Here is a 26256-nt window from a genome sequence, read left to right on the forward strand (position 1 = left end):
CGTCAAATCAATCGTGTACTACTGTCAAGATGGCTAGCGTTCAGTGCAACACGATTGTCTCTTTGAAGAAAGTCACTTTTGGTTGGCGAACAAATCAAGATAAATTGGCAAACAAAACAATTACGACCTCCCTGACCAAATTTAATCATTATTTACGCTTCTACTGAGGCGGTAAAGTCCTACACCCGAGGATTTTCCAAAGAAAGGCTGCGAGGTAGCTAACACGGTCTTCTACTACCCCTGCTTACTCTTTCACCCTGAAGGCGGCACGGCAGACAGCACTGCTTGGACAGCGACTTGTGTAACGGACATCCACCATGTTTCAGAAAAGATAAAGAAACATGAGCTGTCAAAGACCCACATAGATAGCCGTTTGAGATTGTCTGCTTTAGTGAGAGTGAACATTGCCACTCAACTGGATGAGGGCTACAAGCTAGCTGTCCATTGCCACAACAATGAGGTTAGCAAGAACCGCCACATCCTCAACCGGCTAATCCAGTGTGTGACATTTTGCGGAGCGTTTGAGTTTGCTTTGCAAGGCAAAGATGAAACTGAGGGCTCTGCCAACCCTGGTATTTTTCTTGGACTGGTCAATTTTGTGGCACACTTAGATGATGTGTTTGATGAGCATCTTAAAAATGCTAAAGTTTTAAAGGACACATCAAAGACAATTCAAAACGAGCTACTGGAATGTATGCTAGCATGGTTAGGGAACACATTGTGGAGGAGGTGAAGTCGGCGAGACCAGGGAGGTGTCTACACACCCACAGCTGGCGCTGGTGCTGAGGTACATCGATAGCAACCATAGAGTGCAAGAGCGCTTTTTTTAGTTTCTTCCCATCTTGGAATCAACCTTAATCTCAATCGCCAGTATGCTTTTGGAGAAACTAAATAGCCTTTTTGCCGACGACGAAAGAGTCAAAATCATTGCGCAAGCTTACGAGGGAGCCATTGTGATGAGAGGAGAGAAGGCTGGTGTGCAGAAAAAGGTGTGTGAGCATTTCAAGAATGCCCATTATGGGCATTGCTATGCACGTCAGCTGAATTTGATCATGCGATAAGCTACTTCTTTAATCAGAAAGGTCAATATTTTCTTTTCCAATCAGCGCGGGATTGAACCTATTTTTCCCGGTCACCCGGCCAAACGGCCCAGCATTCTTGACTAGACTGTTGCACGAACACTACCCAGAGCTTCATCCACACGGTGGAACTTCAACATCAGAGTCGTTCGACACTGTCAAACCCTAAGTGTTACCCTAACGCTAACACTTCATCCAACACACATAGGCTACAGCTCCACTGTATGTTCGCGTAATCCTTGAAAACCAAATCTCAAGGCAAACATGAACCTGTTGGTGTTCAAGACTTATTTCATTTTTTTTAAACTTATCTTTTTGCACTGGTTTTAACATAATCTGAGCTGTGACATTTCATTGTTGTTCATGCTTTGAGTAAAGTTTTTATCTGGTGTCTGTTTTTATTGTTTTGTGCATATTTTGTTTTTGTCTGGTTATTTACTATGCTTTTATCTTACGTAGTTATCTATATTTGTACAGCACTTTGGGGTAATAGTGACTATAAATGTGCTATATAAATACGCTTCGACCTTGACCTTGACCTAATTATCAGGTACCTGACATAAGGGTCAGTAAGCAGCCAATATTCTAACCGGAGAACGAAGACTTCAGAAAAACTACAATCACCCAAACAAGTTAGAACTGCACGTTATAGAAATAAGATTATAAATATAACTATAGAAGAGCATAGGCTATTAAACAGAGCAGAGTTATAATATACATAAACATCTCATACATATTTCCTTCTGCAGGAGTAGCTAACACACAAACACACCGCTCCCCAAAGAGCGGGATCAAGCCATGTGCCCTTGTCCTCTTCCTGTATCTGGCAGCTAATGCAGTTTACATGTGCATCTACCCTATTTGTAGATATTTAGCCAGAGCTCTCCAGATTATAGATTAACATCACACTCATTCAAATTTAACACAAATTTAGGTTCCTAAAAACATACTTTAATATCAGGCCTACTCCTAATGTCCCTTCTTTGTTTCCTCCACAGAGCCACAGTAGAGTTCAAGTTAAGATTAACTTCATGCGCACCCATTAAATGAAATGTCAATTAAATCTGGAATATTTTCAAAGGATAATAAATAAAATTGATCTTGATAAATAACTTGACTGAACATTGTAAACATGTTATTCATAGGTAAGTTTTAAAGGTCAAACCCCACATCAACGGTTGTAAAAATGAGCTTAAGCTTTTTGCTACATCTCTTCAATGCATGATAAAGGAAAATGCCAAGAGACACTACACAACTAGAATCTTTCTTTTCTTTATTTGTTGTTTTGTTTTCTCGAAGCTGTCAAAATTTTTTTTGGACAAACGTACAAACACATTGTGCTTTGATTGTTTGTATCACTATTATACAAAAAAAAGATTAACTTTATGTATAATACCAACCTTCCTTTGCAGTTCTTCAACTAATAATGCCTTCTCTCTTCTCTTTTGGGCTTTTATCTTTACATTTGTGAAATGGCTGTAGACCTACCCAGCAAGCCCAAGCACCATTTAAGCCAACTTGCAACTTTGAAGTCAATTTAAAAAAAGAGAGGGATGTCTTCTGCTACTCATTATTTTATCCAGTCTAAGAAGTTCCTACTAACACGTAGGTTTTTGTTGAGAACCAATCACATTTGTCAATGTTGAGTTAGGTCAGCCTCTCAGAGTCTTAGGAGGCTCACATGAAGTAGCCTCAAAACTTTGGCGTGTTGGGACCCCTCAACAGGAATCCATTTTAGCATTTTACAACCACTAACTTGGTTAGTTTGAAAGTAGGCTATCATTTTACGTAAATTGAGAAATGATTGATTGGATTTTTGTGTATTATCAAGTAGTTTTTGTCAATTTGTACTATTTGATTTCATTGGAAATTTTGATGAGTTTTGCTAGTTAGCGTGGCGAGCTAATCACAAGGTCAAATATAGCCATACTGATATATTCACTGCCGAAGGTTTAAAAATGTTATGTATGTAAACTAAATGTTTTCTGATTCATTTGACATTGATCTACAAATTTAAGACACAAGATAGATAGATAGTTAGAGAGATAAATAGATAGATATTGATCCCAATAAAATGGGAAATTATAGTGTTACAGCAGCAAAATCAGTACAGAATATAAATGTAATGAAATACTAGGACACAATATAGATAGATACAATAAAGAATATATAAAATATGATAATAGGATAAAATACAAGAACAAAAATCTAAATAAATACAAATTGAGAAATACAATACGTGGTTTGAGTGGGCAATTTTGTTTTTTAAATGCCTTTTTGGAAAGTGGGCTTAAATGGTAGCCTACAGTGAGTTAAAAAGCAGCTAGCGCGAGCACACTTTGAATGAAAATACCTTGATAATTCTTAAACTATAATACTGGCAACAGTAGGATAACTATGATTGCACATTTACAGCATGTTTAGGCTCCAGACATAGCTTTATAAATTGATGTCATTTAGTTGTGAACGTATCTTTCTTTCCCCGGTAGTCACTGTAGAACCATTTACGCCCATTTCATGTGCTTCAATAGGAAATTCCTGAAATTAAGAGTATGATAGATTTTCACCGTAATCGTGAAACTTTGATGTTCTTTTACCTTATACTGACTTCATTAACAAGACTACATCACAGATCCCACACTAGCCAGAAAATTCTTATGTAACCTAATTTGCATAATCATTTGTTTACAGTGAGAAAATTGACAACAAAAGGAAAAATTACAGCAGTTGTCCTAAAATCATTGAGGCATGTCGCATTTACCACGAGGGCACAATTAAAAACTTGTCTCTGTTAGCAAGACAGTGTGGAGTGGACAGGAAATATTTTAGAGAGCGATTGAAGGAGAAAGTTAGAGTTGAGGCTCATCAGGGATGCACACACTCTCCTCAGTTCAGTGGTAGAGATATTTTGGAGATTTTGGAGTGTCTTGAGGTAGGCTTTAAAAAAGATGTTAGAGTAGCTACATGGGCAAAACAAATGAATGACAGAATGCATGTTGAAATATGATCTAAAGATGGCTCAGACTAATATCTGTCGTCTTCCCATCCTTGCAGGTCCTATGTGAATGAGGTTGGGGCTTCACCCCCGCGGACCTATTGGATCTTGTGGGGGATTCACCAACAGCAGACCAGGGAGGAAGTGGTTTCAACGCTTTATGAGGGATCGGGGGCAGGGCTAACATGCAGGGTGCTGGCCCTTTTCAACTGCCAAACCACCAACAAATCAAAATGCTGTACAAAAAGAAACTGAAAGCAATGAAAGTATGCTAGCTTGATATCTGATGTTAAAACACCTTTAGTCCAGGTGATGAGTCGGCAAAAGAATGCCAACAAAATTTTAAAATACTTAATGTTATGTAACATAAATGTTAGTGTAAGCCAGGTTAATAACTTTTTTCTTCTTTAACAATTGTTATATTATCAATATTAAAAAAAACTATGAATGTAACTTATCAGAATACTGTCAAAACAATAAAAATTTTTATCTCTTGTTCATGAGCTGCTCCTCAAGTCATGTTTGTGGTTTGATTACGGTTGTTATTGGTTTAGGTGGCAAATTGGCTAAAAGAAAGCCAAACATAAAATGAAATGTTTTTTTTACTTGATAATGTAAGACATGTTATGGGATAAATATTTTTGTGTTTTTACTGGAGTTAAAATAATACATTTTTATATTTTGTCAATCATTTGTGTTGTGGTACCAATTGAACCCATGCCAGACACTTGACTTTGTTCATAAAATATCTTTATTTTATTTTAAACACAAATAAATTAATGCATTTTCAGATGAGAGATTACTGTTATATTTTAACAAATGTTTATGTTAATAAACTATGTCAGTATATATGAAAAATGACTGAACTCTGATTTTGGTGGGCTTAATGGGTACGTTTACCCAAATACCGGTATATAAGGGCTGTAACCGAAAGCACAATACTCAGATCCAAAAACCTGTGAGAAGGCAGAATCGTGGAACACCCCCACCAACTCCTGGAGTTATCCTTCCAGTCCAGATGTCCTCTTTTTTTGCTGGTGGAGAGCTACGTGACACATGAAACTATATTGATTAGGACCGGCGAGTTAAATCGGCCGTCTGAGAGTAGGCTTTACAAGGCAGACAACAGCTGAAAACCAGTTGGTGGAGGCGCTGGATAAAGGCCTGGAAACACACGCCGCGGGCCACTGTGGACTTCTGTCAGTCCGGCAAGCGGTTTCAGGAAAGGGGCTGTATGTGTCCAACAAAACACAGAACATCAACACTGGTACAAGCCAACAGCTGTCCGTGGACACGGAGTGTGGAAAGTGTGTCTCCAGACAGGTGAAATGAGACTCTGTTTCCGGCGCACCTTACTAGCTTATTACTTAGCCTGAGTCAAACGCTAGCTAATGCTAACGCTAAGGTAGTGGCTGGTGTGTGTGCCAGTGTTTCTGCGTTTGTGTGTCGACCTGCCTCCACATCTGGCGAGTGTTAATTCTGGACCCTGCACAGTACTGTGAAACAGTAGCCATTTTTTTTACTTTGGAATTGTAAGAGAACTTGATTAAAGAAGAATTTTAACATGCTCAAATCATCTCTGCAATAGAATTTAATCCTGTTTGTTTTTTAACAGTATTTAGTTACGAAGAAAACAAAAGTGTTATAGCTTTGGTTATTTATTTATTTTACTTCCATAGACTATACTGTTAATAATTATACAAGATAAGTTCTTCGGTGTTCAGTTTATACACAGTTCAGTTTTGGTGTGTTGTTACAGCCCTGCAGTATCCGGCATAAACCGGTATACCGCCCAGCGCTCTTTTAGCCTTGTGTTAACACACATTTGGTGTACAACCAAGTTTTTAGAACAACAGGATGACACATGTACAGTACCACTGACTCAAAATAAACTACAATTGATTGTAATGAAGAAATAGGCAGTACTGATACTGTGCCATTCGTCCCTTTTCCTGTACGTTAAAAGTTTTTACGCAGGCCGCAGCAGTGGCTGGCCCAGTCTGTGGAAGTTTTGCCCGGAGCAAACATTTTACCTTTCTGGGCCAACATTAGATATATAATGTGGGATTCCAAAAATTGCTTTAAGACAGACAAAATGCTGGATAATTGGTAAAAATATAACATTTAGATTTTGTGTGGTTTTACAGTCTGTCTGTGTCTATATTAAAGTCTTACCAACACACTGCAATTGCAGCCCCATAGACAATGGCCAGAAGACAATTCTTTTAATATTTGGGATGAACACAAAAGAGAATCTTCCATTTGACATTCCCTCGGGGATAAAGCAAAGGATGCTGCCTTGTGCTTTTCTCTATTAAAGTAAAGCAATTATGGCATTGTCATCTATGAATGATATAAAGACTAACTTCACAGCATTGAGACTCTCTGCTCTTGGTCATTTTGTCAGTTAAATTCAATATTTTTGTGCCTTTCATGTATTGGAGGGACATATAGTGTCACCATATTGGAACAGCTTATTACTAAGTTTTAAAAGTCCCATGACATGCTGCTTTTTCAATGCGGTTTTATAGACCTTTGTGGTCCCATAATACTGTATCTGAAGTCTCTTTCACGGATTGCAGCCATGGTACAGAACTACAGCCACTAGAACCAGTCCCACAATTAGCTTTTCTTAGGATGTGCCATTTCTGAGTCTGTACCTTTAAATGCTATTGAGAAAAACAGAGGGTGGGCAAGGTGGAGGCTTAGGGTGTGGCCTTGAACAACCGGCATGCTGTGCTTGTTTGAAAGCCATGATGTCTCTCTCTCATGGGTGGGCCAACTTCTCTTGGTGGGCAAAGCAGAGAAAGGGGAGGTAACCTTGCTCCTCATGACCTCATTAGGGGCAATTTCCAGATTGGCCCATCTGAGCTTTCATTTTCTCAAAGGCAGAGCAGGATACCCACGGCTCGGTTCACGCCTCTCGCCATTTCTAGCCACTGGGAGGGGGGGGACATATGCAGGCTGGGGGAATTATATATAATGATCATATTAATGTTAAATAACCTCATAAAGTGAAATGTTCATGCCATGTGACCTTTGGGCCGAGGGAACAAAGGGCTGAAGGGACATTAGGCCCAACCTGAAAGGAAAAAAAAGTAGTTTGTATAACATTGCAAAATAAAATAAAATGATAATAAACCTTTTGTAGCTAGAAGATGTTATTGCTCCGTGAATGAGTAATTACCATCCAACTGCAGAAGTCTCCATGGCCTAAAACAGCCAGTGTTTGCTTTTCCTGGTGGGCTCCACTAACTAAGATAAGAATATCATGTTGAAAATGGCTGACTTCCAAGAGATGAGTGGAGTAAGCTCCAAGCCAGAAGATGTGATTTAACGGGTAAGTGTGAAACTCGGGGAGTCACTCACCCACAAGCCTGCCTTATACTGTTGCAGTCAGAACAGCATGGGATACTAGAAATGTTTTTTCGTCATGCGACGGGGTGCAGACACACTTTGACAATTTGCATGTCATCAAAGTTCTCAAGATAAAAAAATTTGATTTTGGCAAAGCAGCTGCATGTTGTTATGGTACAGAACTGTTCATGTCTTTTCCTGCTGAGAATCCTTAGGCATTTTCATTATTATACATTTAGCAGTGAGCAGTGTTTTTATAAAAATGCAATTGGGACCCAAAGGCATATTGCGGAAAGATTAAAAAGGACCCTGGAGAGACTCAGAGGCTTGTAGGTTTGCAGCCCCAAAAACACAGCAAATTTTGCTAAATCAGCCTAACCTGATATTACAATGATTTCATCTGCAGTGCCACTTAATGGCTGCTGTTTAAGGTAGTATTTATGAGTCCTGATTAAATTTCACACTACTTCCACAATAAAGTATGTAAATGGAAACAACTAGGCTATATCGTGAAATCTGCTAAATAAAAACACAGTTTTTGTGATCCCAGAGAGCGGAGGTTTGTAGGAGACTGTCCCCCCTTTTCTCGGTCATGTACAAAAAAGTTTATCGACGCACCAGCTAGAACAGCAGTGCATCGTCTCGGGCAGCCATGACCGAGCCGAAACGCCACACAGCAGGATGCTATGGACATGGTGCACAGAGCAAAGCTCTGGTGACTAGGCGTACGGAGAATGGAGATGAAGACTTCTGTCAGATTGCACAGCGAACTTGTCAGCGTTGACAGATGGAAAAAGGATTGCAACCGAGTTGCTTTGAATTAAGGAGCAGAGTCACTTGTGTCGATTAACATTAATCACCATCACCGTGCGCAGACATGCCACCCCTCCCAAACCTTCTGTAAATGCACAGTAGGAAGCAGATTTTAGAGCAGATTTTAGTTTGGTTCCAAAATACCGGCAACCGTCTCTTCAATCGTGGATAGCCGATATGCTTGCCAAATGACACAAGCCTAGTCTGTACCATGGCTATTTGCTTCTGTTCAACGGAACGTGCATTTGTCATCTGCACCATATAAAAGAAGTCTAAAATTATCTATTGTTTCAGTGCTTGCCACAAATTGAGTCTTTATTAAGTGGTTGCACCTAGGCCACCGTTTTTTTTTTATCTGGGTGGTGAAATTATGTCAAGTTTTTATTATTCATGAATCATAAATGTTATTTATTTAATAGGTAATGTTGGCTTTGTTTCCAGCGAGTGCTTCAGTTGTCCAGCCCATTGCTCACTGAGGAATAAAGGGCTTATTCATCAGGGTTCACAAATAAAAGACTGAACAACATGAAAGACTGAAAGGTATTTGGGCTCAGTGAGGTAGAGAAACTTGTAAAAAAGGGAAACCTTGTCTTGTCAGACTCAGCACTAGTAGAAGTCTGCAGCTTTCGAAGAGAGCAGTGTCAATCACGGTGAGGCACAGCTGACAGGGTCAACTGATCTGTTATGCAGTATATGCACTTTTCAGGCAGACCCACGGGATGTGCCGAGGGTAGCTTAAGAACAGCCTTACTATTCACATGACCTCCAAATCTCATTTAGTGTTTAGTATAGAACTCCATATATACTCTAAATAAACCCAGCTAGGTGGGACTTTTACCTGAAGTCAGCACAAACAAGCGAGTTGATGAAAAACAACACTACAGTCTTTCATCAAGCAGCAGATTACTGACAGGGAAATTTCCAGGGTAATACTTACTGTCATCTTAATACCTGACTTGTGATCTTTCTTTTTTTACTTTAGTTTAAAAATGTATAAAACTGACTTGTTGGAAATTCAGCCTTGAATTTAAAGTGCATAGAAAATAGATCTCCTTCCTAAAGTATGTGTGGTCAACCTGCTAGAGCTGGGCAATGTATCGATATTATATTGATATTGTGATATGAGACTAGATATCGTCTTAGATTTTAGATTTCATAATATTGTATTATGACATAAGGGTTGTCTTTTCCTGGTTTTAAAGGCTGCATTACAGTAAAGTTGTCATTTTCTAAACTTACCAGACTGTTCTAGCTGTTCTACTATTTGCCTTTACCCACTTAGTCATTATATTCATATAACTGTTGATTATTTATCAAAAATCTCATTGTGTAAATGTTTTGTGAAAGGACCAATAGTCAACACCACAATATCTTTGCGGTATCAATATTGAGGTATTTTGTCAAAAATAGCGGGATATTTGACTTTCTCCATATAGCCCAGCACTACAACCAGCTCAGCTTATGCAGCTGGAATCCACACAGCAATAAAAAAACAACCTTGTTTACTGACCGAAAATTCATTTGAAATGGCTTCCACTCTACTGTACAACCCAGTTTGTGGGTTTACAGTTACATTTAAGTGGGTCAAAAAAGAAAAAAAAAAAGTTTGGGAACTCAAGTTACCAAAGGCTTAAAGCGACACAGGCAGAGGAGGAAGGCAAACAGCTTACTCTCCTATCTTTCTCCACTCTCTCCCACACTGGATTAAAAGGAAGATAGGGAAGTTGGGCATGGAAATGGAATGATTTATTTAAGACAGGTCGCTCCACCGGGAGTAAGCACTGTCCCTGGGGATACCCTATTTTCTGCATACTGCTCTCTCTCCGTCTGTCTCTCTCTCACTCACTTCACATACACACACACACATTGTACATATGCATTTTAATAGGAAATAAGTAATAAAGATGCAACATACTGTACGATGTGACTAGATGAATGTGTCTGCACTGCCGTTAGTCATTTAATTCTGATGTATTCACTATTATCATGACTCATTTTCACGCAGCCATGCACTGTTCAGGTTTCATCTCTAATTTTTGTGTAGCTTAATGTGCTTCTGATCTAAATGGAGCCTATATACATACTGACACTTAGTTTGGCCTCATGATTAGATGATAATTCTGCATAGTGTCTAAATGTTTCATGATGGAGCTAGAGGGAAACATTTTTTACTCCTGCATGTTTATGTTCTTTTGGAACAGAAAGGGCACCACCATACCACTTATGCAAATTGTACACAATTGTCAACTGACTCAAACTGGCAGTACCATTTGCATACACACATTTATCAAAAGTAAACATGACATTTAAGGTTCACTTGTACTAAGCGTGCTGCAATTTACCGAAGCCTGGACCTTATGGTTATACTAGTATAGTACTGCTGCATAATACAAGGAATGATTTTTATATTTTCAATCATTTTACAAAAAATGCCCAGCTGTAGTTTCTAAGAGAAAATACACTTAAAAGCAGATTTCACAAGCTATTATGATCTTAGGCAAGATATTTGAAAGAACAGTACACTCTGTACATTCTATAAGCCAGTCTCATTCACTGTCAAGTAGTAGTCCTTGATCACATGACAAAATAAGACTATACTATATATCTCTGCCAAGGACACAATAACTTCACTAGCTATATATCTTAAAAAAGCAAATATTAGATTGCTGCTATATTAATGTTCGGAATGTGATATGACTACAGACCCCTTAAAGAGGCTTCTTAAATAAGTGTTGCATTAGAGAACGCGCTTTGGTGTCGTGTTTTGTGCGTAGGGCAATAACTTTACAAATAACTTTAAATTCAAATTTGTTTGGTTGAAATATGATCATGCATCCTGATTAGGCCTGTCGCGATAGTCAATAAATCAATGAATCACATGATAAATGCAAATGAGGTTGATAATTTTTCCAGGTCCGCGATAATCCATTTGCATGCTGATGCTTGTTTGTTTGTTTTCCTTCTCTCTCTCTCTCTCTCTCTCTCTCTCTCTCTCTCTCTCTTGCTCTCTCTCTCTCTCTGATTCCTTAGTGTAACAAGGCGTGAGCCCTCTAGTCGTTTGTTAGCAGCGTGATCTCTGTGTGGGGAGGCGGGACCCCTGGCGTAGCCAACCAGATGAGGAGAAAACGCTAGTTGAGAGTTGGAGGAATAAAAATAGAAATATGGAATTGGTTTCAAAGCCAAACGCAACAGCTGTAGTGTGGGAGCAATTGGGATTCAAAGCGAATGACCTTGATCAACTACTTAATCTGAGCAAGTCGCTATGTCACATTTGTTGTATAACAGTAGCAACTAAACACAGTAACCCAACATACATGCTTTTGCACCTAAAACACAATCATCCGGTGCAGTTTTCCGAGCTGGGAGAAAGAAAAAAACACAACAGATGGGCCGTCTCCGTCTTCCCAACAGTACACAATCACCGGGGCGTTCAGTCAACAAACAAAGTACAAACAGGATAGTGCAAAATGGCGTGCAATCAGAGACAGTGTAGTTTGTTTTATTGCTAAAGAGATGCTGTCCTTTAGTATTGTCGAAAAGCCGCCATTTCAACAAATGCTCTCTCTCTCTCTTGTCCTTGGTGCACACCCTGCTGTGGACTAAGGCTGCAATTTTCTTTTGCTTTCTTTGAGCAAAGCTTTATGCTGGAGAAATTATTTTTAAAAGTTTTTTGCATATGGCATCTGCTTCATCTCTTTGGCACTCTCTGTCACATCTACTGCAGTCAAATTTGCTGGGTTCCCTCGGAAGGAATCACTTCAAATGGCTGGGCACTTGTAATGACAGTTTCAACATGTTTAGATTAAATTATACTTTATTCATCCCACGACAGGGACATTTTGTTGTTAGAGACTAAAGACTTTAGTTGTTAGAGACTAAAGACTTTACTTTAGAGACTAAACACATGTTTATAACTTGCCCTGTTTGGGCCTGTTGGGTGCTAACTCTACCAGGAGGATAACACGGTGTAGACAGCACCGATTGTTTTAGATTTTTTCGCTACTTACAGCACTTCAAATTTACAAACAACAGAGCTACGGGTTGATATCAGCTGGAATTCCACTTTAAGGCGTTTACATGGCAAGACAATTTCACATTAATATGAGTTCCCCCAGCCTGCATATGTCCCCCCCTCCCAATGGTTAGAAATGGCGAGAGGTGTAAACCGAGCCATGGGTATCTTGCTCTGCCTTTGAGAAAATGAAAGCTCAGATGGGCCGATCTGGTAAATTGCCCCTTATGAGGTCATAAGGAGCAAGATGACCTCCCCTTTCTCTGCTTTGCCCGTCTAGAGAATTTGACCCACCCCTGAGAGAGAGACATCATGGCTTTTAAACGAGCAAAGTGGCATTTGATCAAGGCCACACCCCCAGCCTCCACCTTGCCCCCCCTCTCTCCTCCTCAATAGCTACAGAGTCAGAAACTGCACATACTAAGGAAAGCTCATTGTGGGACTGGCTCTAGTGGCTGAAATTCTGCACCAAGGCTAAATTAAAGAGACTTCAGATACAGTATTAGGGGCCTACTAAGGTCTATATAAAAGAGACTTCAGATACAGTATTAGGGGACCACTAAGGTCTAAATAAAAGAGACTTCAGATACAGTATTAGGGGACCACTAAGGTCTATATAAAAGGGACTTCAGACGCTGTATTAGGAGACCACTAAGGTCTATGTATAAAGGACTTAAGATGCTGTATCAGGAGACCACTAAGGTCTATGTATAAAGGACTTCAGATAAAATATTGGGGGATCAATAACTTCTATATAAAAGAGACTTCAAATACAGTATTAGGGAACTACTAAGGTCCATATAAAAGCATCCAAAGAGAACCATGTCAAGGGACCTTTAACGTTGACAGCCGTAATTGTACATGTATCAAGCCACCACAAGAAAAATACACCATACAGTACAATCAATTGGGTATGGTGCATTGCAGAGGCTGTCGTGGCCACAGTAGCATTATACTGTAAAGATAAAAAAAGATCACCACTATTACTTGAGTGACAGGGGAGGATTTTCTCAAAATTGGAAGCAGAAACTACTGAACAGTCACATGCCGCAACCAACGGATCTGCCAAACTGCAAGACTTAACACAGTAGGATTCTACTGCTAGCGACCTCAGCTCTCACTCTCATGCACAACGTTTCCCTGGTTAAAATGTTAAACCCAAAGCCTTGCGATGAGCAATTACCAAAGGACACACAGCACACAGCCTGTCGGTAGGGTTTTACATGTCGATAATGTCCTTTTAAAAGATGTAAAGGACAGTCAGGGGGTAGGAAAACGGACAGACTAACAAAGGAATTGACTGCATAAACAACAGGCATTTTACTGAATAGGAGAACATGCAGACAGAAAAAACTTGGGTTGTCAATATACTGCTTCAACTGTCAGTGTATTTAAAAAAAAAAGTTGTACTCAAACACTAAATTGGTCTTAAAGGGTAACGTTAATCAAAATTTCAAGACTTGACATTTTTTAGAAAAGTAGACATGAAGTAGTGGTTATCAACACCAACAGGTTTACTAATTGAAACAGGTTTGTGATATTTAGAAAGCTATTAAAAAGGAGAGAAAAATAAATAAATTAAAAAACTGCTCTTTCTCTATACTTGTATGCATAATCACTGTGTGGGGAAACATTGGAAGCATTTTTAATGCAAGGAAGACATGCTATAGTCCATGTCTATAGGCCAGTGGGCTGCTTCTCTTTAGTCAGACCTGACTCGGTGAGTTCATGCCAGGCCAGCCTCTGACTTTTATCAGGATTAAATCACACTTTATATTGATTGTTTTGTTTTTTTCCTAATAAGGTGATGTGCACATCTGTCCTCTACCTCCAGCCTCTCCAAACACATTCTGTGACATTTAAGTGCTTCTCAGCTACTTGGTTATGCAGATCACCGCTTGAAAACCCCCACAGACAAAGTGAAGAGGAAAATGAAATTAGCACTGGGAGGACGTACCTTGTCCTCCCGGACAGGGATATCGGGGGTATGATGAAACCGCTTTAACGTTGTTATCTGCAGGGACAGGATATCCAATGCTTTTGTTAAAGTATTGCTGAGGACGATGAAATGTGTAAAGATTCTATATCAGGAAATGACTCACATATACAGAGGTAGAAAATTACAGTTTCAAGTCAAATGTAATGATGAATTGGGTTAGACACGGATCTGAATCCACCACAGTTCGTGTGTGTTTGGGCCAGATTGTTTAGGAACCAATCAAACTCTTACCATTCATGTCCAACACCACCCCCGATTAGTGTGAGTCAACTGCAGTGTCTAACACACAGCTGCTCTCCTAAATTTGCAATAAGAGCGCTAGAAAACCACATCACCATATGACTGCCTAGCAGCCTGCTGACTCATAGCTGCAGAGCCAGTAGAGCTGCAGCAGTGACGGGGTACAAACGGTATGACAATGCCAGCTTGTACTTGACAGATGACAGTTAATATAATAAGCAGGGGTAGGATTTGAAATGAGTTGATGATACTGTTACCAGTGTAACATTTTAGCTTCAAAACATAGCCATCCTTTTCTTCAATAAATAACATACAATAAAGTGTAAATAAACTTCTATTATTTTATTTTTTACAAAACCTTTATTTTACAAAAGCAGCCAAAGTACTAAAATGTATTTTTAGGACTTTATAGGACTAGGTAAGGCTGAAATGTTACAAAACTGGTGCTTTGTATTATTTACAACCTCATGAGTTTTTTTGTATTTTCTTTTTTTACAGTAATAGATATGAATGTGTGTGTTTGGATCGGCATTGCATTGGGTCCATTACAAAAATGGCTAATAAATATTTTCTCATGATGTATTAGTATTAAATTCAGCTATTTGCACGATACACACGTGCAAATAGCTATATACCCATCATGTACCCATCATATACATATATATACAGTACATATATGGGCTGTTTAAAAAATGTAATCGAATTAATTACATACTCTGATTAAGATTAATTAACGGCATACCTAATTTTTCGCTGTGTTCAAATTAATCAGTAATAGTGACATTAAAGTTCAAAAACTCTTTCATTATTATTTTCACTGTTCAAACAATGGCCATAACAATCTAGAATATAACCTAATATGTTGAGGAAAAAAAATTCTAAAGTTACTCAGGAGCAAGATTTAGTTTTACTGTACAGACAAGGCATCTCTGGCCACAGTTATAACCTAAGGGACACAATGAATTATTTAACACTCCCCTCGATGTCAACAATATTTCTCTTATGTTCCGTAAATAAACTCAGGCAACAGAGACTAAAAGTTTAACATTGCAATCCATTTAGCAAGGGAATTGCTCAGTCAGTCACACAGATTTGCTAAGTCTGTGTTTCAGTGTCTGCTCCAGTGTGGTTTGAAGATGACGTTGACGGCTAGCGTTGGTATCAGCGGACGTGCAAGGTCGTACCTCTGGATTAACGTTAACTCCAGCACTGATGTGGTACTTTAGAGTTGGTGAACTCCGGTGATACTCAATTCATGCTGCAGTCGACTTTATTTTTGTCAACACTTCCATCAGGCCGTTTTTTATAAGTAAATGTTCCAATTAATTATCTTGTTGTTATTCGGACAGACCTGCCTCCACGGCTAAAAAAAAGTTCCTAAAGGAAACGCTGGGATGTGTAGACCAAGGGGTAAGCTTCTCCTAAAATTAGCTCCTGTGGCGGCATTTTGATGCTCCAATGGGCATCACCTGCAATTAGCATCCCATTGACTGTCATTCATTTTGGCGCCACTTGACAGAAAAGAACTTTACATCTGAAGCGCTTAAAGACTCTATTTGTCCATTTTTTATTGCTAGAGAAACTGGACAATGTATAAAAGGCTCCATTACCTTGTAGTTCACGTTATGGCTCCGTAGCAGACGTTTTTGTAAAAATAGGCTAACAATTGTTTCATAACCACGCGACTTACTGTCGCACAGTACATGAATCACTGTATAGAACAGGGTAAGCCCGCAGACAGTTTGGACTTCCATTCGCTGTTTAATTACCAATGTTAACTAGCATTTTAGTAAGCAATAATTAGCCTGTGCCTATTTTATCTTCTAACATATACCTATGCTCTCCGTCGCTGCTGATTGGGAATTATTGAGATCTCTCTTGGCACGGCTACGAGAAGACTTACAACTTTTAGACAGGTTGGTCACATCTATGTCTTTAAGCTCAAAAGCACCTTTCCAGCTATCACCGGAAAAGTGCTTCTAATAGACTTCACTGGTCTCCGTCCAGAAGTACGGGATCTGTTGGTCCATTTCCTTGGACCAACTGTTTACCGTATCAACTTAAAAAGGTGATGAAATGTCAATGTGTTCAAAACTTGTGTCTCCTGCCACCAAGTGGCCAAAAAAACATTATTGCTTGTTGATGAATTGTGTTGCCTAACCTTAACCATAAATTAACCATGCTTGATATTCATTGAACACAATATTTTCCCCTAACCGAAACAATATCATTGTTCATATTTCATATGTTGGCATTTTGTTTGAAAACATCATTGAACAGAACAGAACCAAACTTGTTTTCCACTGATTGTACACCTTTCAATACATTATAATCCCTCCGCATTATGAGAAGGCTATACTTGAATAATGAAAGAAAGGTAAAGGCTAATGTAATTGAGAACAATGACACATTTGAACAATGAACCAGCTCAACTGAAGAGGTTAAGTATACAACTTCCTTGCAGATACACACACACACACACACACACACACACACAAACACAGTTCCCAAAGTACACACTCTGGGTAAATACTACGTGGGAACCTTCTGTCTAAAATTAGAATCTAATTTGATTCAATCTCTTGAGTGCCAATCAGTCTTTCAGCAAAGTTTCTGTACAGTGCATACTGAGTTTTCTGTTAACATCAAACGTTCTCTCGTACCAAAGGTTTCCTACCACTTGCTGAGTTTCCAATCTTTGCACTCTGCCGCTACGCTAAGTGAGTGCTCCCTTTGCCAGGAAAAGAAGCCTGTAGGGGGTGTCTGTGTGTGCGTGCGTACGTGTGTGCGTGCACATTTGTTGCACATGAGCAAGCATGCTTGCTTTCTAGAAAGACCTCACAGTTTAATTGAATTGTGTAGCGAATGCGAGACAAGACCGAGAAATGAGCCATGAGCAACCCCACGGGTGTCACTTTTCTTTTCACTGAGCTGTGTGGGGAGAGGAGACCAAATATGAACACCAAATGCTGCTTTTGTGTAAAGGCATTGAAGCAGGAGGCTGCTCTTTTTCTATCAAAAGAGAAGAAAAATCTATACATAGCATATGTGCACAGTAAACAGGGAATCACTGTTATGATGCTAAAAGACAACAAAAAAGCACCAGGCCCATTGTTGAAAATTATGTCTAGACACCATATGCACCACCTGTACTGTAGTTGAAAAATCCATCCTGAAACAGTTGAAATGCAGTTATAAAGAACGTTTAGGGTTATTTCTGGATCCCCTTGATTTGGGGCGTGTTTAAACCAAACCAGGAAAGAAAATTCCTCTGCACTCAATTAGACAGACCTACAACCAATCAGAGCAACGGATTGTGTGCCGGATGTTAAGCGACGCATATTTCAACTGCTCACTACTGCTGATGTTAGCAATTAGCCCATAGCCCTGGAAGTTAGGAAAATGCTAATGACGTTATATCCACGTTACAGGAGTTACAGCATACATACATCCCTAGGTGTATCATAAGATCATACCATGGATATTTTAATAGAACACATAGTGAATTACAACCATTAGCCATTATTAGCCATATAATCATTATATCCATTATTACAGCTACAGGACCTTGGGGGAACCATCATATGAGCATGCGCAGAGCGGGGCAACATGGCGCAGTCTGCTCGCGTTCATCATTACTTTACTGTTGATCATCTGTCCATTATCGTATAAAGCCCACCCTGACAATTTGATTGGTCTTATAGCTCTTGTTCGAGCAGAGTTGCTCCACATCGGATCAAGTCCAGATCAAAGTTTGACTGTCACCCAGGCTAGGGTCACTCAGACAAAGACTCTTTGTACAGCAGGCAGCTGCCATTTTGAGCCAACACAGGAACAGAGAGGCCAACAGTACTGACAGTAGCTGCAAAAGACCATAATGCAATGCAGCCACTAGACAGTTTAGTAAGGGACTCAGCCACCAATCAGACTTTTCAAGAACTCATTGGAGAGACATTTATATTCCAATACGCCCACCTTTGATCGAAAATAATAAGTTCATGCCCCCCTTCTCCCTGAGTTTTGTTATCGTTTTGGGTGACAAAGGTAATCACAAACTAAGGTAGAAGTGTATTAGCCACGTCAGGGGGAGTGTGTGTACCACAAAATGAAATTACAAATTTAAATAGAACACTTCATCACAAAATAACTCCTGAATGTCACTGAATAACTCAAAGTGATGATATCTGCCAGAGTCGATGAGGGCTGATTTCTCCTTTTACATGCAAATAACTGCAGGGACAATAGTTATTGCAGCTTTGCTAATGGATTAATCAACACCCCTTTTGGGAGGCATTATTGTGAGAGAAGTGATGACAGTCTTGTTGTGAAATCACACAGTCAAGTGGAAAACCCTCATAAAGCTACAGAACCCTAAAAATGTAAGAAACTGCATTATAATGTGAAAAATAATGCCTTTCTTACAATCAAAGTGTAGAAGAGTTTGGAGCAACATATGTACATACATGACTCTCTCCACAAATGTGTTTCTGAACACAAAGGGGAGATACCTAACTTGCAATGACAATTTAAAAGACAACATTTTAAGTATGTAACACTTTTATAGTTATTTTAAAAGTGCTGTGGAATTAACCAAAAATGGCACTGTGTTGAAGGTACATTTAGAAGAAAAGAGAAGGGAAATTTCAAGCCAAGAACACCATGCCATTTGTAGTACTGTTAGATACATTTACATATAATGGATTCTAAGTGTGTGTGTTCAAATCTGTTTATTATTAGGATAAACGTCCCAGAGTCCATGAAGAAAACAAAGCTGGAAAAGAGAATGGATACATAATACACTGATGTTTTACATAACTTAACAATAAACCGCAAACTAGTCAATGAAAAAACAGGTTAGGTGTTAGAACTGGCATCTCAGTCCACAAAAAGAATTGAATCAAAAATCTGTTAAAAAATGCAAGATAACCATGAAGTATTTATAAACTATAAGTAAGTGTTCTACAAGGAGGAAATCTGGAATGGTGAATTTCTGCTGAAAATGAGTTTACCTCTCCTCAAAATTACCCCTCCTAAAAATAGACAAGTTTACAATTAGACCATGGGTGATTTCCCTAAACCAACACAGAGCTCAATAGACCATATTCTTTTAAATCTTTGATTTAACAATGTCAGTTCTCTCCTATCCACTATTTACGTTATCTTTCAACTTAACTCAAATGATAAGCCTCTAGAAACTCCACATGTTGTTCTTACTCCATTTATTGATATGAAAGTCACATTCATTCATATCTGCTTGTCAAGTAAACATTGCAAGTCTTACAAAACCTGGATGGATTATGCATGAATAACAAAGAGCAGTGCAGCAGCATGCAACCACACAAGATTGCTGCGTTGGATATCACTAAATGGAGGTACAGATTCAGATTCAACAGAATCTGCACTCCTCAGGCTTATGAAACATCCTTCCTCTCTAAAGCATCTCGCTTTCCTACACAGGCTTCTATTTTGCATTTAATCATCAGTTGTATGAAAATGTTTGTGCACTAATCTCAACAAATACAATGCAATTCTGCTCTGGCGGATAAGAAACCACTGATGCTGTCAACTCTTGCTTCAAAAGAGGAAATTAGAGTATACAATCTAATAAAGAATCTGCTTAAATGACGAGAGTCTGCCACCCAGTATGTCTATCTCATTCTACCACTGTGCTCTCTAGTACAGACAAGGAGCACTGGCTTGGGAGCACAATTAATTACACCATGATATTTTTCCAGAGGGAACAGCTGAAAATAAAGTTTGCTGTGTGAATGACAGCATCTCTAATTTGTTATGACCTATAGGCATAGACCATTTGGAAATTTTGGCTTAATGGCCACTGAACATGGCTATGAATCAATTTAAATTATCTATTGGACTGGTGACGGCTTTATATACTTTTACTTTGTATTATTCAAGGGAAAATGTTACAACTGTAATGAGGATGACCATAATGGTCATATTTGAAACTGTATCTGACATTTTGACACTACCAATGTATTAAAAATGGCGAGTGTGTATTTTAGGATCGCATTCAAGATGACTGCTAATTGGTACATTTCTGGCCTCAAAGGCAGAATAACTAGCAGAGTGCAAGAAAGCAGCAAAATGGGAAGTTTTGTGGTGCTCCATTTTCCAGCCAGTCATTATGCAATTCTACTGTAAACAATATGTGGAGTAAGGTGTTCCTGCTCTTCTCTCTTTCAGGTCAAAAAATGTTAAAGACCCCCGCCAAAAATCGCTCGAGGCTTGTTTGTGCATTGTGGACATGAACTACCGTGTTAGCCAATCTCAGAGAATTCTAAATGGTTTATAGTGATTTACCTAATGTTATGTCTCATGTTCCCACAAACCCAGCCCCCGGTAAATTTAGTTTTATTTACAACATTGTAAGAGGAAAGTAGTTCCCATTTCTGAAAGGTTTTTAACATAATGTTGCCTTGATGTGCATTAAATATTGACGTAGATCGGACAAGACGGACTCAAAGCGTGTAGTCGGTTGTCATCTGATAAATGTGATTACTGTAAAGATTTTCAAACCATAATTACCCTGATATCAATGACATACAGCCAGAACCATAACCAGCCCATGTAAAAATAAAGTTTGATTGGATTTCATGTAAATATCAATCTATAACAGTGCCAATACTTTGCAATCTAGCTCACTGTGTTCAATGTGTTGAAACCAGACGTACAGGAATGTTTTTCAAATGTCACAGCAGCGGAGTATTATTATCGGAAAAGTACCTACAATTGTGTGTCTAGATGACATTTGTCATCTAGACAACATTGTCTTAGCTAATTTCTTCCTCTGTAAAGGTTCCATATAGCCCCTAGAAAATGAATGTTAGGATGTAATAAAACACTTCATATGCGTTACGATTAAATTGAATTGCCTTTGTTTGTTCTCACTTGCGTTCTCTGTTTTTTAAGCAGTTTGTAATTTTGTTAAGAAAAGTGTGATATGACTAAGGCGGTTGTCAATGTCATTAATATATAGTAGTTCAAATATACTAGAGCTGCAATTGTGTGGAAACCACTACACAGAGCACTAAGCCAGATGTGCATCCAAATAAGTTATTTAAGTCCTGAAATAGCATGACCACATGAGCCCTGTAATCTATCTTCTATCCATCACTCTACCATACTGCTTGATAATGTGTTAGCTGTTTCAAGTATCATGTAACCCTTAACTCCAAACATCATTGACTATTAAAGCCAGAGCAATAATAGGTTTTTGAGGGCCAATACCAGAATTAATAATAATGAGAATATCATACTACAGTAATGATATATTGTCCAATATTTAAACACATAACATACACAAACATTTTTGGACAAGGATCCCTTGAATTTGCTTTTTGAAAAATTTTGACCGAGCTATGTACTTTAAAATATGTCCCTCTAGTAAACAAATGATATAATAATGATAGCGACATTGTTCTTAAATTACAGAACACGTATCTCCATTGTCTATTTCTGTACAGCAGTCTGTTGGTACTGATGGATACCATTAGAGATGTTACACTAGCAATTTTGTCGTCCCAATACTGATTTGGATACCTGAACTTGTGTACTGACTGATACAGAGTACAGATCCAATGCCAGTGTGTTAAGATTATATATATTTACACACAATGATTATTATTAGTATTGTTTTGACTGCTGTATACTACTAACCCTGTATGGATCTGATATCATTGCTACCGTTGTATGGGCTGGCTCAGGTTAAACCTTTGGAAATTATGAAAAATACCCAGAGAAGGAATGCCATAAAACTTTATTTTATTATCTTGTTTGACAGTCATGGGCGGCTGTGGCTCAGTGGTAGAGCGGTTGCCTGCCAATCGGAAGGCTGGTGGTTCGATCCCCGCCCCTGCAGTCATTGTTGAAGTGTCCTTGGGCAAGACACTGAACCCCGAGTTGCCCCCGGTGCTGCGCATCGGAGTGGGAATGTGTGTGAATGTTTATCTGATGAGCAGGTGGCACCTTGTACGGCAGCCCCGGCCACAGTGTGTGAATGGTGAATGTTTCCTGTAGATGTAAAAGCGCTTTGAGCAGTTGTTAAGACTGGAAAAGCGCTATATAAATACAGCACATTTACATAACTACATAAGAAAATAAATAAACTTCTTTTAAAGGAAGTTTATTCATTTTCTTATTTAGTTATGACTGTCAAAACTAGATAATGTTAGTCAGTACTTGCTGATACCAGAGTTTTAGGCAGTATCTGAAGTATTTTCTACTTTTTTCGATACTGGTTTCAGTATCAAAACAATATATCTGTAATAAGCCAAACTGCCAATGACATCAACAAACGATGTAGTACTGCATGTGATAACTGCTAGCTCATGCTAGTTATAGGCTACCTGCAAACATTTGTTACCAGAATTGTTGATCATGCAGAACATGTGTTGTGATGTGATTTCAAACAAAAAATGTGATAAAAATGAGTTCTGCTCTGCTATCAATCAAGTCTTTGAAAGCTGAATTTATTTGGCACGCAGAAACACTTACTGCTAGTAAGGAAAGTCAAGAGGCCTTCAAAGTCATTAAGTAATGTTGGTGAAAACTGCAAGTTAATGAACCACAGCCACAGGAAATTAATGGCTTGTTCTGGGAGTGGCATGGTTGTTTCCTTTATAATAAATTCTGGTATGTTAATTTCACATATTATGAATATTTGTGGTCAGTGTTATTACTTTTTAAAGTAAACATAAATGCCAGTGAAATACAGTGAAGGTCGCAAGTGAAATACAAATTGAGAGAAGAAATGACTATTGACCATGGTGTTACTCACAATCAAGTTGTTGGAAAGCAATTTCCACGAGTCCAAAATTATTCTGAACCATCAGAGTTAGACCTATAAAAGACATTTGGAGCAGGGCTGTATGAGGAAATTGTTTTTCTGTTTTCAAATTATAAAACACTAATTTGTGAACAACACACTGGCATTACAGATGAGGTAATTACCAACATTATGTTCCCACTTGGACCAAGGACAACAAACTCTGTGTGGGGGTATGTGTGAGAAAAAAAGAGACTGTGTTGAGTCAGGGTGTTTGTTGCATCAAGAGAAAGGTTTTCACAATATTCTGGCTCACCATTGATTAAATAAATTACCTTTTAATCAATCACACAAATGCTAACGCAGGTCACCACTTAACTTGCCTAGTTGAAGTTGTTGCATGGAAGTAATACTAGAAGTAATACTCCCGCCAAAATGTTCTCTACTTGTACCTCAGAGGGGTATAAAATGACAGTGTTCTTTTGTTTTTGTTCTTCATAGGTAACACCAGCTTTGGTTTCCTTGAATTCCGGTTGATTACAGTGTACTTCCTGATACTTGGGCAGTGTATTTACTGTATGTGTTTTGGCACATTTTGGTGAAGTATGCAGTAGTAGTTTGAGACGACATTTCTATTAACTGTGTACTACTTTTGATGCACAGTGATGATCAGTTGGGCCATACATGCCTAAAATACTGTAAATATCACAATAGTTAAACCTGCATTAACTGATTGTTGGCAACAACAAACAAGCTCTATACAGAAAATCAATACATCATCAGGTTTTAAGTTGAGGTCATAAACAGCATGCATCAACAGACACAAAGCAAGTGCAATATTCAATCTTCTTTTGGTCTCTACTCATATATCAATATATCTGTCTGGTTCTTTAGCTATTCAATCCTCCACTATGTTTACTGGCTGACTAACTTTGTCTGTCTGCCATTCGATGCTGGGCAGATAGTGTAGAGTGGCTTAATCAAAGCTTACACTGGCTTAATTCAAGCTTTTACACTTAAAACAGCTTCCCACGGCTGGAGACTATGCTGACAGCAGTAAGAGGGAATCAAAACAGTTAAGTCGTGGGCCAGACAACCCAAACAATGAGCTGAACACTTGGTAGTACAGAGTAGGGCCGTAGGATGTGAGTCAAATATCTATTTGCAATTATTTTGTCTGATTCTGCGATTGAAAAAATTCAAATGATTACAGAGTGATTTTTGCAAGGATCTGTACCAAACAGAGATTTTCTTTAGTCTGTAGGATAGGATTCTCATCTCTGCAGCACCACAATACTTAATTCAGAATGATTTGCCACATATTTTGCCATTAACAAATATTGCGCCCCCCTGCAATTTGGATATTGCACTAGTCCATATTGCGATTTCGATACAATTGTGATTAATTGTGCAGCCGTATTCCAGACTCAGGTGGAAATGATGTGACGGTTTGCCACACCAAGCGAACTGTCTTTTCACATCACGTAGTTATTTATTATCATATATAAAAATGTTGATTACAGTACCTTAAAGATAATTCTGATTTATCACAGTGATACAATTATCTAGATCTGTCTTTAAAAAACAAAATAAAAGCAAATTCATTTATCTGCCACCATCCAAATTAAATGAACACAGCGATGGGGGTTGGAGGAGAGTTATTATTTTTCTGACATATGGCATAATTTTTCATTAAATACATGATACCTTATTTATTGATATTGAATGATTTCAGTGTTGATCGATCAGATTCTTTTACACCTTTAAATAATGATAATAAATAATTTCCACAATCATTTCAGTGGTTCATTAACTCGTTTGAATGAGACGTAAGAACAATGGTAATGGTTAGGGCTGCACGATTATGGCCAAAAGGATAATCTCGTCTATTTTGATCAATACCTCTTATGCTGAAGTTGTATGTTGTGCACACATACAGCTGCAACATGTAAATGAAAGTTATCTGAAATAAATAGCCTAGGATATATTAAAAAAAAAAATCTCTGAGAAAGCTCCTTCACTTGTTTTCAACAATAACTGATTAAAAGAGGTCAGAAGACTGTGATGGATTGAAGCTTATGCTACTCACAGAGTGGCAGCTGACTCACCAATGGGTCCAGCACGGGTCGAATAGCGGGTCAGCAGAGTTACACAGGTCACGTGTATGAAATGTCTGCATCATTACTGCACTATGAATTATGATATTCTGGCCATGGGTCACATATCTTGCAGGTCCAGCAGGCTCCGTCTCACATGCTATTACTCTACAATCTGAAGTTAGTTGCTTTCAATAACTTCTTCTTTGTTTTTTGCCATTGCGCAAAAAAAGAGTTACCAGCGGAAACACTGGTTCAAATAAAGGTTTGCCTCTCATGCTTAACAATATATAACTGTGTTAGTAACAATTAAAACTGTGGACAAATGTCAAAAGTGTGGACTGGCGTAGTCATCGCTCCATGTTGCTGGGAGCCGAGTGTGAGTGAATGGGGGCGGGGCTGCGCACTAACAGACACTAATGGCGTTTTTCCACTGCTGGTAACAGCTTGCCTCGGCTCGCCTCGGCTCGCCTCGGCCCACTATGCTTCCGTTTTCCATTGCAGAGCGTCAGCGTGGCTGGTCACTATAGCAACGCGTGATGACGTAATTTTCAGCGCGGCTCAACACAGCACGTTGGCTACCTGCCGCAGCCAGAAGAAATGTTTTGTTTCAAAAGAAGCTGAAGGAAGCGAGGAAAATCACCGCTAAAAAAAACAGGAGTTTGGGAATTCTAACGGAGTTCAGACGTCGACATGACTGTTGTTCGCTGACACAAAAGGGTAAGTTAAGTTTCCTGGTAATGTTAGCTAACATTTGCATGTGTTCAGCGTCGCAGTCAGTATTTACTATACGCTATATAAGGTACATGAACTTTAGCAACCATGATTACACACCAACATGTTTGCTGTGTACTGTGTGTGTTTCAGAGCATTCACGCTT

At 38.8% G+C, this 26256-nt stretch overlaps 1 long non-coding RNA gene across 1 annotated transcript; it reads left to right on the forward strand.

Annotated features, from left to right (window-relative positions):
• The first annotated feature begins 1887 nt into the window (after positions 1-1887).
• LOC117948462 lies at positions 1888-25306 on the forward strand. The gene is made up of 4 exons (XR_004657446.1): positions 1888-1898; positions 3804-3805; positions 11727-11838; positions 25293-25306. It is a non-coding gene; the product is annotated as an uncharacterized LOC117948462 (long non-coding RNA).
• The last annotated feature ends 950 nt before the right edge of the window (positions 25307-26256 follow it).

Source organism: Etheostoma cragini, chromosome 1, assembly GCF_013103735.1.
Source record: "Etheostoma cragini isolate CJK2018 chromosome 1, CSU_Ecrag_1.0, whole genome shotgun sequence".
Classification (NCBI taxonomy): Eukaryota; Metazoa; Chordata; class Actinopteri; order Perciformes; family Percidae; genus Etheostoma; species Etheostoma cragini.